At 37.3% G+C, this 15,558-nt stretch overlaps 1 protein-coding gene across 5 annotated transcripts in view; it reads right to left on the bottom strand.

The window, feature by feature from the left end:
• The window catches only part of ZNF385B (zinc finger protein 385B), a 367,474-nt gene that overhangs the window by 164,959 nt on the left and 186,957 nt on the right, over window positions 1-15,558 (bottom strand). The gene's annotated exons all lie outside the window — the stretch shown is intronic.

Genomic DNA, 15,558 nt, shown 5'->3' with positions numbered 1-15,558 from the left:
ATCAAGGCTGGGGTTGGCCAGCTGGGGAGGGACCACGAGAGGGCTCCAGGGTGTGTCCAGCCCATCTCACTCAGACCCGATCAGCCAGATCCCAGCAGCAAGCTAACCTAGCAGTCGGAGCATCTGCCCCCTGGTGGTCAGTGCACATCATAGCAAGAAGTTGAGCGGCCTTAGCATACCATTAGCATATTACGCTTTGATTGGTTGAAAGGATGACCAGACACTTAGCATATTAGGTTTTATTATATAGGACATAGGTGTATGTATGTATATATGTAGGATGTAGATGCATGTGTGTATGTGTGTGTATTTTTTATTATTCCCTGAAAAGGCCTAGAAGTGATGACACTGGTAGCACTGAGCAAGTCTAATGTCCAGATGTGGGTTTTAGAGCTAGGCCTCCTGGCACGGAAAGTACGATTTAAGCCTAAATTATTTGGATATGCCATAGAGAATGTGTACAAACTGATAAGGACACATAAAATAGAAACAGAAGCCAAATCTGAAAGGCTCCCACTGGTCAACTTTGGTACAATTTGAGCATCAAATAGATAATGAGAAGAATCCTATATAATAAAAGGATAATATGCAAATTGACCCTAAGGACAGAATGACCAGGAACAACTGTTCACTATGACGCGCACTGACCACCAGGGGACAGATGCTCAACACAGGAGCTGTCCCCTAGGCCCGATCCCCCAGGGAGCAGGCCTAAGCCATCAGTCAGACATCCCCTGAGGGGTCCCGGACTGTGAGAGGGTGCAGGCCGGGCTGAGGGATCCCCCCCTGAGTGCACAAATTTTCATGCACTGGGCCTCTAGTAGATTATAATAATACTTAATTCACAAATACAGAGTGGTACTAAAATATTTTTAAGGGGAGAAGGAGAAGCAAATAAATTAATAAATGTAAAAGTAAATAGTAAATCAGAATATTACAACCACACAATAATAACCAATCTACACTAATAAAAGAGAAACATGCAAATTGACCGTATCTCTGCTACGCCCACAAGTGACACCCACAAGCCAATCAGAAGCGAGTATGCAAATTAACCCAACCAAGATGGCAGTTAATCTGCATATCCAGGCGCAGAGCAAAGACTGAAGACAGTGCAGAAGGAAGCCAAGCGCTGGGAGCAAAGCTGCGAAGAAGCAGGCGGGGTGGCGGGGGAAGCAGGCGGGAGGGGGGGGGCGGAGACGGCCGCAGGAAGCCCTATTCTTGTAGGAATCTTCCTGCAATGGGCCTCTAGTTCAGGTAATAATCATCAATGGATACTAAAACCACCAGGTAAAAAGTTAGGGAACAGGAAAATCACACAATCTCAAAATATCACTGTCCTACCCATATACCAATTATATTTGAATTTAAAAGGGAAAATTTTGCTTTACAATGGAAAAATCATACAGACATTATCTGTACCTTAACATCACCAGTAATAGAATACATTCATATCCTACATTTCCTGAGAAGGACACAGTATTACCTATGTAGATATGCAGATACCCCACCCAAAATGCTTAATCTGAATCTAATCATGAAGAAACAAGTCAAACAAATCTAAAATGAAGGACATTTTGAAAAATAGCTACACTGAACTTTTCAAAAATATCAAAATTATGGAGAACAATAATATCACCAAAAAATAAAAAATAAAGAGCTGGAAACTGGATAAACTTAAAGGAAACTAAAGAGAGATGACAACTAACAATATGTAAAATCCTGGCTTGGATCCCAGATTGAAAAGAAGAAGAAAGTGACTATAAGTGATATCATTAGGACAAGGGGTAATATGAGAGAATGTCTGTTATATAATAGTACTTTTATCAGTACTGCTCTACCAGTACTCCCTGCTATTTTGCAGAGAATATTCAGGGGTCTTAGAATATCCATGCAGACATATTTAGGGGTGAAGTGTCTTGATTTCTGCAATAATTCTCAAATGCTTTAGCATGAGAATATATACACATATGTAGATTAATGATATATAAATGTCTGAACATAAGTATGTAAAACATAAATCAATATTCTATATACTTTAGAGAGTAAGAGAGCTAATGGAATGTATAAAAATTAATAATTAGCAAAGCTAGGTGAGGGGGTATACGGGTGTTCCTTGTACTATTTCTGCAATTTGTTGTGATTTAAAATTGATCAGAGTAAAAAGTAAATTGGAGATATGAGGTTCAATTTAAAAATAATGATCTGAAAATTGCTAAGTGAGGAGAATGTATGGCTAGGGAGATAGTGGAAGTGTAGATAAGTAGCTCACAGGAAGAACTTAGGGTGAGTATTGAATTGGCCAACTAAGCTCAGGAGGTCCTATTTGGTACTATGACTGGTAAATTGAAAAACAATTACAACTAGGAAAAACTTTTTAAATAACATTTTATTGTTAGCTTGATTGGAATTGAAGTTTTCACTTTTAATTTGTGAACAAAAGAATATGATGGCCACCACCTTAGGCCAAACTCATGGATTATTTGGTCCCAAATTCTCTAATTTCTAGTTCAAAAATTATGAATGCATCTTATCCCTCAAAAGATAGATATTGCCTTAAACTTTTGTTAGAGCTCTATTAAACGTGAATTTTCTGAAATGCTCTTTGAATCTGTTTATTTTAGAGGTCTGTACCATCTACCGTGGCAATGATTTCCATAATGTGAGTACTGCATGAAAAGGTGATTCTTTTTATTTACTACATTTTATTTGCCTCTTTAGAACTCCAAAGGTTTTCTTTTTTAAAAAATTTCTTTATTAATTAAGGTGTTACATATGTGTCCTTCTTCCCCCATTACCCCTCCATCCCCCCGACTCATGCCCTCACCCCCTTGTTGTCTGTGTCCATTGGTTAGGCCCATATGCATGCATACAAGTCCTTTGTTTGATCTCTCCCTCTTATCCCCACCCTCCCCTACCTTCCCTTGTGGTGCTCTTAAGGGATATTATGAACATGTGTGTTTGGTCCTATCTATATGCTACAAAATTTTATAGTCTTCAATCCCATTCCTTTGTTTTTCCAGCCTGAAAAAAAATGCTATTCCAATCTTTTTAATTAGTCTTGCTACCGCCAATTTGATGTCACTTCACTTACTTTTGTTTTTCTTCAATTTTCCCCAAGCAGTTAGTTTTTTTCTAGAGGCAAAACAACGGGAAGAGAGCATATTTCTCTATATCTCTCTGTACAGACTAAGGTACGTTCACAGTTTCATTTCTGAGACCCTGATGATGTCCACCACTTATTTATTGTTTTACTGAGACATAATGTTTGTTTGCAACTGTACCTTAGCTTATAATTTCAAGGGACAAATTGCAGGGCCCCAGACCTGTGCCCCACCTTCTGGAAGAGGATGGCAGAGATGGGCCTTGTGCAACTGCACTTGTATACACACCCATGTGCGTTGTTCTCTCTGTGGAGAAGTCAAAGGTTTTCATTTGATTTTTAAAAAAATATATTTTATTGATTTTTTACAGAGAGGAAGGGAGAAGGATAGAGAGTTAGAAATATTGATGAGAGAGAAACATCGATCAGCTGCCTCCTGCACACCCCCTACTGGGGACGTGCCCGCAACCAAGGTACATGCCCTTGACTGGAATCGAACCTGGGACCTTTCAGTCCGCAGGCTGACGCTCTATCCATTGAGCCAAACCGGTTTCGGCTTCATTTGATTATTAAAGGGATCATAACCACATTGGGTCTCATCTATTCCCTCTGTTTCATCCCACTGCCTTTGCTTCACGTCAGCATCTTCCCCCTGAATACTGCAATGTTTTCTGACCTGCTCTCCTGCTTATGTCTCCCCCTCCTGTACCCCTGCCTCCACAACTCTACCAAAGTAATTTTTCATAAACATAAACCAGATATCATATTCAACTCTGTATCTTATTACATACTTAACAGTGTGTTTATCACAAGAGGCGTACAATAAATATCACTGAATAAATGAATGGATAAAGGAACTGCTGCTGACAGTCTGAGTCCTCAGTCCAGGACCGCACAATAAACCTCCCTAACTCTCTTCCTGGGACACACTAAGATCTTTGAGCCTCTGTATCTGGCACTGGATTATGTGTAATAGAATATACTCCAATATTTTAAATTAAAATCACAATCTGAAAGCATATTACAAAAGGATGCTTCTTGTTTAAATGTCACAGATAAACAGATTACCATTAGGTTACTAGGCATGTGGTACTGAGTTTGTTTAGAATGGCCAATAATGTCTTCCTTTGCGGAGAAGATTTCAAAGAGCTACTACAGAAATGAATATACTATTTAACGTACTATTTAGTATGTAAGCTTAGACATAAGCAAAGTGGCAATCTGGATCCTGGTTAGCAGAAAACTTTTAGGGATTAAATTTTTATACAATTTTTTTCTCCCCGGGTATCAGTGTGTTATGTCACAGCTTTGACTTTTAGACAGGAAAGGACTGCCTGCCCTCCAGGTCAGGCTGACATAACTCATCCTGGAGTCCAGCAGCACGAACTTCCCATATCGCACTTTATCTATCTGAGAACAGAGCACTAAACAGCTGTGAACTTCTATAGTCTAAAACATTCCCCAGAGAAAATGGACTACACTCAACATAGTGCCTCGCTATGAAGATTCGAGAAGACCAAAGAAGTAGAGTGAGAGATTTCACTTCTAAGGATCGTGTGTGTGTAATATGTTTTCAAAGAAGAAAGCACGTTTGAATTAGGAAAAGGAAATAAATTTTGATTCACATGAAGCTCCATAATACCAAAGCCTCATATTAGAACACTGGCCTATGGGAAATTTTTGCTTGACAAGTAGGGTTTATATATTCAGGGGCAATCACAGAAAAAATGGGCATATATGAGAGGTGACATACATTTTCAACAGAAGTAACATTGGAAAACAAATGAACGTAATAGATATTGCTAAATCCTGACAGGATAACAGGAGACTCTCATGCTTGAGGTTGGAGCGTAGGTTGTGGGGGTTCTTGGTGAAAGGAATCCTGTAACAAGCTGTCATTTTGAAAGTGGCACGGCACCTTTTTCAGTCATTTGGCTATATCAGTAACTCACATTTATTCCATACACAGCGGATAATTCATTGCCTTTATCATAAGTAGAAGAAAAGCAAATTGATAAGGTAGGGAGGTGAGAAACCAAAACACAAAAGTCTTTTGTGGTTATCTATATAACATTATAAATTGGCTTTGAATCAATTAGTCACAGCACAAGACTTGGTGGAATGATAGGTAAACAATTCCCTATCTTACTAGATAGCTAAGGGGCATTGAGTCTACTAGACAATTGATACAGTCACACCCTGGTACAGGGGAGAAGTGATTAAGGCTGAAGAGCAGCATAATAGTTATCTTCAGAATCAAAAAGGCAAACATTTGGAAACAATGCCTATTGCTTCACCTTTGCCAGGATGAAAACACAGAGATATACAACAATCAAATGCATAATATAGAAGAGGCACATAGACTTATTGAAATAAATCTGACTTTAATCTCTTCAGAATGCATGTTTTCTCCCAAGACATTTTACCATTGGAGGAAAATCTGGCAAGAGTCAAATTACTCAGGTTGTCTGCAAATTTAGGTAACTAACATGGAATAAACATTATTATCATTATTATTATTATTGATATATAATTGACATATAACATTATATTAGTTTGAAGTGTACAACATTTGATATTTGTAGGGTAAGCTTATTTTTAAATAGTATGTAAGTTACATTTAAAAATAATATATTCAATATGTATTTTCAGGTGAAGGATCTCTAAAGTAAAGTAATGCATTTAATGGTTAATCTGGAAAAAAAAAGTTAACAAATATACTAACAGTGCGACAAAAGTCTGGAAACACAAGGAAAATAAGATCTTTATTGTATCTAAAATTGATATTTGTATATGTTGTTATATATCTAGAGGTATTTCACCTAAAAATGTGTTTGGAGGATAAAAGAAAAGTATACCAAGTATATTATTTAAAATGTAAGCTAATGTACAGTATAAAAATAAGCTTATACTCTTTCCAGCCTCATGGACACATTATATTATAGAGCGCATAAATCATTCAAGCCTCTTTCACCATAAATAAATAAATAAATGCAAAAACAAAATCCCAGTAAGACAGTCCCTGAGACCAAGAATGTTTTATGAGAACTCCAAATGTGATCTATAAGTTGATAAAGGAGGATGTGACTATTGCTCTGTAGAGGTCTCCGAGGTCTGGACGCTAAACCATCAGCATGGTACCACCTGTGTGGGCTGGTGTTAAGGTAGGTGCTAAGGTCTGAACTCCATCATTGTCAATATGTTATTAAACCTAAAAAATATTGTCCTCCTCATGGAATACTATTACTATAGCTTCTCTTTTCTTTATCAGGAACAACTCTTCTAAAAAAGAAAGATTCAGGAAAAAATGAAAAATATATTCCATAGAAGTGTCATTACTTAGAAAAATAGGTAGAGATTCATTGGCCATGCTCAAACTGTACTGCTAGGGCAGTGGTCGGCAAACTCATTAGTCAACAGAGCCAAATATCAACAGTACAACGATTGAAATTTCTTTTGAGAGCCAATTTTTTTAAACTTAAACTTCTTCTAATGCTACTTCTTCAAAATAGACTCGCACAGGCCGTGGTATTTTGTGGAAGAGCCACACTCAAGGGGCCAAAGAGCCACATGTGGCTCGCGAGCCGCGTTTGCCGACCATGGTGCTAGGGAAATGTTCTAGTCTCAGATTAAAAATAGGCTCCTTTTCAATGTGTCAGAGGATGAGCTAATGCTTACCCAGATAAAGCATTGTAAAGTGTGGATTTGCAAACATGATAAGGGCTATAACCTCCTAAATAGCTACCATAGTTACAACGCTAAAATATATAAACAATGTCAACCACTATTAGGACTTTTTCATAATTATGAGGTTTCATTATTCTAACAGTTTCAATGAGTATTTTTTCCAGAGTACAGGTCTATACTATTAGTATAATGTAGATGTTCAATGATGTATAAAACCATAGTTTCTACTGAGCCCCCTAATTCAGAGTCATGTGGTTTATCCCCAAACAGTGTAAATAGTGTGCTTGGAGCTGTTTCATGTGTGTTCCAAAGAGTTGAACAGTTTGTGCCAATGGATTCTGGGAAACGCTGTTTTTACAAGTGACTACTTACGGGACTCCTATTAAATAAAAGCACATATTACTAACAGGGAGGCTTTAAATTGCTTGCCTGAGCAGCCAGGAAATTGGGCATTATGGTTATTACCACAACTCTCATAGTCACCCTCATCCAAAACAGTGGAATTGTTTGCTAGTCCCATAGCTCTTGACATCCTGCCATTGTAGTTATTTGCATATCTACTTCCCAACTAAGCCTGAACACTAAGATATTTTATTAATTTCTCAACTGCTACATATACTAGCATATAGTAGATGCTCAGAAATCATTTTTTGAATGCATGAATGATACTAAACACAGTAACAAATACATCATATATTTATTTGGTAACCTCAACAGTTCAGAATTCAGCAAAGCACCAGAACATATGTCTCCCTATTCCCCCCAAAGCATCAGAAGATTAAGGATTCTTAAGACAGTCTCTGAGGTCTCAAAGACAGATGTAGTTTAGAAAAAACACTGAGTCAGAAGCTTCCCAAGGTTGAAAGGCCTTTCTGCTTTGCTCACCTTGATATCCTCAGGGCCTTTATTGAGCATAACAGATGCTCAATAAAAAATGTGTTTAGTGAATGACTACAGCCTTTTCTAGCCTATTCTGCATAGAATAATGAAAACAGTTGAATTCAGAAGTAGGAACCATAGCTGCTATAGACATGGACAGCTGCACACATGCCAGCTGATGTCAGAACGTGAGTAGACCATAAAAATGCATGGTCAAAAGTGCAAAAGTATGACAAGTTGGGGCCATTTATTTTAAGAGCAAACATCTCAGTATCTCAGTAGACAATGTGCACTATTACTGCACAGTACAACCATTAAAATTTGCATTAGGATCCTGACTTAAAATAACATTTTAAAAGCCAATAGATGTCTAGAATAATAAAGAAAATACAAAGGAATACAAAGCTCTAAAGGAACACTTCCATCCATTATTGTTCAAATTAAATACTGGGTGGGGAAGATGTTTGGAAATGAGTTCAGTGGACCATGTATGCAGGTTGAGCTCTGCTCCCAAATCCTTTCTCTACTCTTTTCCTGTTCCGTGTGGGAAGAAAAGAGAAGTTGGAGTATTTTTCTCAGTCTCCCTCTTTGCCTGCAATCTGGCAGTGGCATCTTTCAGTGATAACAGCTCCTATTGAGCAGTTTCCCTTTCAGTTTCCAAGTTCAGCTCTTACCAAACTTAACCTCCATTACCTCCCCTTCTTCAAGAATGGGGGAGCCTATGGTTGGTAAATAGGAAGCTTGACATCTAGTATGGATTCCCATAAACCTTACCACACCTCTGAAAACAGGTCCTTTATTAAATTCCCTTTGAAAATTCGAACTGATTGTGCTTTCTTTGTCCAATTGGAACTTTTTTTTAATTGATATATCCTAGAATAAACTCAGGTCCTTCTTACTTTGTATAGATTTAGAACCAATATGTTAGGCAGAAGTCACTTATTAAACTAAACTACCTCTATTTCCTCCAATCATATGGAAGTACCCTGTTAGGCTCAAGAGGATATAAGACAAAGATACTATGAACATGACCAGCAGTAACAAGCATTCTCTCATTTCAGGAATACCTGAACTAGTGAACAAGTCCAAATTGGCCAGTGCTTTCCCCACCTCTGCCAATGCCACTTTAATCTTTCTAGAGGGATGCAAAATAATTGGCAATCCTTCACCAAATTATTTTTAAAAGATTTCCACAGAAACAGTGAAATGCATGTGAGTGAGAAGAGGTAAAAACAGTTTCAACAGAGAAAGGTATGGATCTGGCTCGGCTAATTTTCTAGTAGTCTACAGAAGAACTTGTATTTGGCAACCTAGAGATGCAAAAATCATTAAGGGATGGAATAGGACACTACATGACCTTCCTGCACAGGTTGGCAGGAGCTTATCACCTGGGCAAGGGCTCTTGCCCACCCTACCTGGAAGACTGGAAGAAAGGAAAGCATAGGTAATGAATGGAAAGAAGTACTGGATTGTGGAAAGAAGTACTGTATATATATTGATTTCAGAGAGGAAGGGAGAAGGAGAGAGAGAGAGAGAGAAGCATCAATGATGAGAGAGAATCATTGATTGGCTGCCTCCTGCACTCTCCACACTGGGGATTGAGCCCGCAACCTGGGCATGTGCCCTGACCAGGAATTGAACTATGACCTTCTGATTCATATGTCGATGTTCAACTACTGAGCCATGCCAGCTGGGCTGGATTGGGTTCTTATTCTAACTTTCCTAGATGAGACATCTTGTTAAATCACTTTGGCTATCATAAATGAAATAAACAAGGATTATGAAAAATACCATATTAATATTAATTAATTCCTCATGATACTGTGGTTCAAACTAGGTGAAGATTATTCTAACCCAGTGGTCGGCAAACTCATTAGTCAACAGAGTCAAATATCAACAGTACAACGATTGAAATTTCTTTTGAGAGCCGAAAACGGACTTCTGCGCATGGGCCACAAAGTTTCAATCGCACTGTATGTGCGCGCCGCACGTGGTATTTTGTGGAAGAGCTACACTCAAGGGGCCAAAGAGCCGCATGTGGCTCGCGAGCCGCAGTTTGCCAACCACTGTTCTAACCTATTAGATTTTAAGTTTTGGACATTATTTCACCTGTCAGTCCTCAAAGGGGTTCTCATAAATCTCAACAATTCGGCTGAAATGTATGTCTCCTACTATTCTGAAAACTGATTTTTCCACTGTAATGCAGTAATTGACTTGAGACAATTCTATGTGAAACAGAAAATAACTATTGTGCACCAGAACTTCCAGGGTGTCATTTAGCAAATATGTATTCTTAATCCAACTTTGCAGCTTAATGGTCTTTTAAAGACAAAACTTCTTCCAAAATCCTCTTGGAGTATGATTTTTAAAGCATATGAAAACAGAATCTGAGCCAATATATTTTATTCCAAATGAGGCTCCTTGATTTCTCATATGCTTTTGAAATGTGATGTTTGTATACCTTGTGAAATTCTGTTCTCTCAGCTCCCTGGAAAGCTAGGAAGAATCTTAAATAATTGTATCATTGGTGCTTTCTGAGTTCCACTAATTGTGGTCTATTTCTTTTGGATCAATGTGTTCCCTAACTATAGCATTCTTTTCACTCTGCTCCTTAAACTTTTATTTTCTGTTGTCAAAGCCAAGAATTACAAAGCCGGACTCTGGAATAGAGAACACTATTTTATGGTTATTCATTATTAAAGGATTTTTATATCACAGAAAAGTAGGCATATTATTGATGAGGTAAATTACCAAAAAAGAAGATAAGCTGAAAAGGCAGGGAGAATATATTGCACATTTCAGAGTTGCTCATTTACTCTATTTTGTCACATTGCAATCCGTATAATGAAAGCATCCTCCATCTTCATAGAATTTTCATCTGTAGAGGTGATTCTTAATCTTACAAAGAAAGCAAAATAATCTGGGAATGAGGCGGGCAGGTTAGAGTTTTAATAGTATATCACAAACGCAAAACAATCAGCTGGTGGGGGGGGGGTAGGGAGAGAAAGAGAGAGAGAGAGAGAGAGAGAGAGAGAGAGAGAGAGAGAGAGAGAGAGAGAGAGAATATGAATTGTGAATGCTCCTTTCAAGGAAACAAAATCTTCCACAGCATTGTATCAATACTAAAATTTACCCAATTCCACATGCATTCTCAAGTTTGAAATACTGACTGATTGTCACTATTTCCTTTCATTAATTTCTCTAGCCTACGATTCCATGCAAGTTGGTGAATATCTAAAAGCAAGTATCATTTTAACATTCTAGGCAAAAGTGATGTCACAGACGTAAATTTCAAATGATATTGCATTCTCATGGTACTAGGTGAAATCAAACAATGACTTTACAGCTAAATCCAAAGTAGAACATATTTGGAGAAAAACATATTTCAACAGAACAGCCAGAAAATTAACCCTTCTACATTTAACATTTAATATACTACTACATTAGTGTCTAGACATGTCAAAAGTCTAATTTAGCAGAGGATTGCCTCTAAGCAAAAAAGGACAAACAAATACAAAATTTAGATTTTACTTGTTTTGGATTTATGTCAGTTGGGGTGGTACTGGTTTAAAGGACAACCTGAAGTATTTCTTTTTAAAGATAGTATTAATATTCATCCCAGAGAGGCTTCTATATTTTATGGAAAGCTAGAGGTCTGGTGCTCGAATTCGTGCACCAGTGGGGTCCCTTGGCCTGGCCTGCAGGATCAGGCCGAAACTGGCTCTCTGACATCTCCCGAGGGGTCCCAGATTGCGAGAGGGCACAGGCCAGACCAAGGGACCCACTGGTGCATGATCGGGGCCAGGGAGGCACTTGGGAGTTTGGCTAGCCAGGGAGGGACCGCGGGAGGGCTCCAGGGCATGTCCAGCCCATCTTGCTCAGTCCTGATTGGCCAGACCCCAGCAGCAAGCTAACCTACCGGTTTGAGCATCTGCCCCCTGGTGGTCAGTGCACATCATAACAACTGGTCAACTGTCTGCCCCCTGGTGGTCAGTGCAAGTTATAGCAAGCGGTTGAGCAGCCTTAGCATATCATTAGCATATTACACTTTGATTGGCTGAAGAGATGACCGGACACTTAGCATATTAGGCTTTTATTATATAGGATAATACTTTTATCTCTCAAATTTAAAAATCTTTTTCTATAATAATTTTAAAAAACAGTAACTGACACAAAAGGCACAACACATAGAATTACAGTTACTAATTGGCATGCATGTATCACATACTAGGCAATGTGCAGGAGGTTTTATGTATATTATTTGAATTGATTCTTATGATACTGGAATCCCACAATATGAACATTATGATCCCTGAGCAAACTAAAGACAAAGAAACTGAAGCTTAAAGATAATAAACCATTTGCCAAGGGTCACAGAACAAATAAGAGAGAGAGAGATAATTCAAATCCAAGTACATCTTGTTCTCAAGTCTCTCCTTATTTCCTCTTATAATTAAAAGAGTAAAAAAGTACAACAAAGGACCATATTTGACTCATTAGGACATAAATACTGGTTTCAAATATACGTACTAAGTCAGATATAAGTTGCTTCATACTGAAAACATTTAGAAACAATTCAGCAAAATTTGCACTCTACAGGTTTCTTGAGTCCCTAATATGGAGCAGTTTCTCTCACTTTTTTTTTTTTCATTATGACATCCCTAAGGGGACTTCCTGACTTTTTTTTTCTTAGTCGCCACCCCCCCCAAGTTAAAGTTTAATACCACAGATATACCATATGTCTGCTTATATATTATTTGAGTATCTGTGCTCTATACATAAAAAAGAGTTAATATATATATTTTTTGCCTCCTGGAATGAATTTTTGCCCATTGGAGAACAATGAGAATACATGATCTAGAGCAGTGGTTCTCAACCTTTCTAATGCCCTGACCCTTTAATACAGTTCCTCATGTTGTGGTGACCCCCAACCATAAAATTATTTTCGTTGCTACTTCATAACTGTAATTTTGCTACTGTTAATGAATCGTAATGTAAATATCTGTGTTTTCTGATGGTCTTAGGCTCTACAGCCTGTCGCGACCCACATGTTGAGAACCGCTGCTGTAGAGCCTAAGACCATCGGAAAACACAGATATTTACATTACGGTTCATTAACAGTAGCAAAATTACAGTTGTGAAATAGCAACGAAAATAATTTTATGGTTGGGGGTCACCACAACATGAGGAACTGTATTAAAGGGTCACGGCATTAGAAAGGTTGAGAACCACTGATCTAGAGGATGTAGCTGTTTTTCATTATTACTCCCAAACCTCTCAACTCACTGGCTATTACTTAAGATTGCATGGGATTAGGGCTTTAGCTATTTAGCTTTAAGTTTTTCAGGATGTTAAAATGTAAATACATGGAAAATGTTGATGAACCACTATAAGGTCTTTATATCTTAGTGTGAATAGAGATTGGAAAGCTAGTTTGATGGGGGAAAGAAGGAGAATGTGAGGGCACTTCCTACTGGAACAGAGAGAAGGGGAAGAACAGAGAGCCTCTGCAGCTGAAATGCTGTCACAATTGTGCTTCAGTCTAGTCTTGCTGAACATGTTGACATGAAGTAAGTCCTTTAAGATGCTAGCTCCCATTCATGATGAATAAGAAATCTTAGTCATGAGCCACCTTAGGGACCATCACCCTACTGATTAATGTGTAAATATTAGGTTTCCTGCCTGTGAAGAATTTGCTGTTTGGTTCCTTTCAGTTCTGTTTGTATACTCCCAACTGCTACATGGCCAAGAACAAGTAAGTTTATGTAATGTTCCAAAGAAACTGCTAGACACCGTGGCTCATTTTAACCCAGGTATGAATAGAAGACAGAGATGAATTCACAAATACTTCTTTCACATGCTCTGTAAAATATAACATTTCATTCCCAGAGGCCAAAATGGTCTTAACCATTGAAGTAATTATAGCTCACAACTATAATTTAGAGTTAGCTCTGGTTGGCTTCAAATTCACACAGGAAAATAATTCACTCATCTTATTGGAACACTTAGTCCTTAAAATTCATATAGTTTCAGCAATCCTGGAAAGTATGATGAATCCAAACAAATCAGTTGATAATTTAATAATACAACAGTAATAATTGCCTACCATTTGTTGGTCACCAACTTAAATGCTCAAGTATCAGTTGACATTTATAAGTATTCCCTATTTAATCCTTACAGCAATCTTATGAGGTAAATACTTGTATCTTCATTCATAGAGGAAATAAGTACAGAAAGGATGGGTGATTTTCTTAAAACTTCTCAGAACTAGAGGAAGAGAAATGCAAAGTCCTGTCACAATGCTTTGCCACCTCAGCCACAGAGAAATTATCTTAGACTCAAGTCTGCAAACTCTTAATTTCCAATTAAATGAAGAAATCTTCGGCAAATGGAGAGGTAGAACTAATGGATATGATATGTAGCATATTGAGATTTTGCCTGTGAGAAGTTACTGTGTAGATGATTTCCATTGAAAGATATATTTTTTTAAGTAAATGCCTTCAAGATGGGTATTTGTCAGAATTTTATGACTTTGAAGGTTGTGAAACACATGCATGTGTATCAGGATCTTGGTAAATAATAAACAAATGGTGGCTATCGCACACAAGCACACTTTCCAGAGGCTGGGACCCCTGCCCCAAATTGTCTACATCACCCATCCCCCACCAATGGCAATGAGCCTTATGACCTGAAGGGAGCTCCCAAGTGAAAGGATGGCCCTTGTTTGGAATTTCCAGTGTGTTTTATACATGTATATAGTACCTCCAACATGACAAGATAATGAAAACTAAGAGGGCAGAAGTGAAACAGCAAAAATAAAATAAAACTCTAAAAAATAGTTTTATAGCAGAGGTAACCCATTGGTTAAAAGTAGTGTTGAGGATCTGGAACCTAAACTTGGGTCTTCTAACTTCTAAACCAGTATTTTATTCATAACAGTGTACTGCTACCAAGTGGAATAATAAATAAGCTTGAAATTAGAGCAAAAAGTGACCCATAAAATATATAATCAATTAAGGGATTTCTCTGTGCAAATTGACCTATTATTTAAACTATTTAAAAACACAAACAAGTAAAAACATAATTTTTCTCTTAAACTACTAACATAGTTATGTTTACTATGTCCCAAATGGGTTATCAAACATCCCTAAGTAGTGATTTTATGAATAACTCAAAAATAAAGGTTAAAATTGTTCTCACAGGGGAAATAATGTGTACAACTGGTCAAAGTATAACCATTGCAATAAAAGATGTTTTCACTTAATTTCCTGGAGATTTCAGATGTTTGTTTAGCTGTTATTAACTGGAAAATTCCTCAACTCATCGTGCACTTACTGACATATTCTGTTTGTTTTCCAAGTAAATAACCCATGGCATAAAACTCAGCCAGTGTGTCACAATATTAACTTAAGAGTAAAAGAAGCATTTTATCAATAAAACATTTTAAAAGTGTTTATGTAGCTTCCAATGAAATTCTTATTTAAATATACTGCTCTATGAAGTGAGAAAGCTTCCTATATCAGATCTTCTTTGAAAGGTTTTGCCAGATTTCTATTAAGACTAATGCAAATGATATATTTTAAAAGATCTTATATTATATAAGATATACTTGTAGTATTACTAAAAATATTCAGCATACTGATACTTTACCCTTTCAGTGTTCTATTATTGGAAACTAGTTTAAAACTGAATCTGGGTATTTCCATATACTTTAAATATTAATAAAATGATAATATAGAATGAGTCTTTTTAGAGGACATAGCATAGAATTTTAACAACATATGGAAGTCAAACATATTTTTAAACCAGAAGTCATGTTAACATTTAGACCATGAAGACTTCTGTTGTCTATAACAACTACTGATTAAATCCCAAAATGTTAGCTCATT

This window comes from Plecotus auritus (genome assembly GCF_963455305.1).
Source record: "Plecotus auritus genome assembly, chromosome: 5".
In the NCBI taxonomy this organism is placed as follows: domain Eukaryota; kingdom Metazoa; phylum Chordata; class Mammalia; order Chiroptera; family Vespertilionidae; genus Plecotus; species Plecotus auritus.
This window is presented reverse-complemented; position numbering and strand designations above follow the sequence as displayed.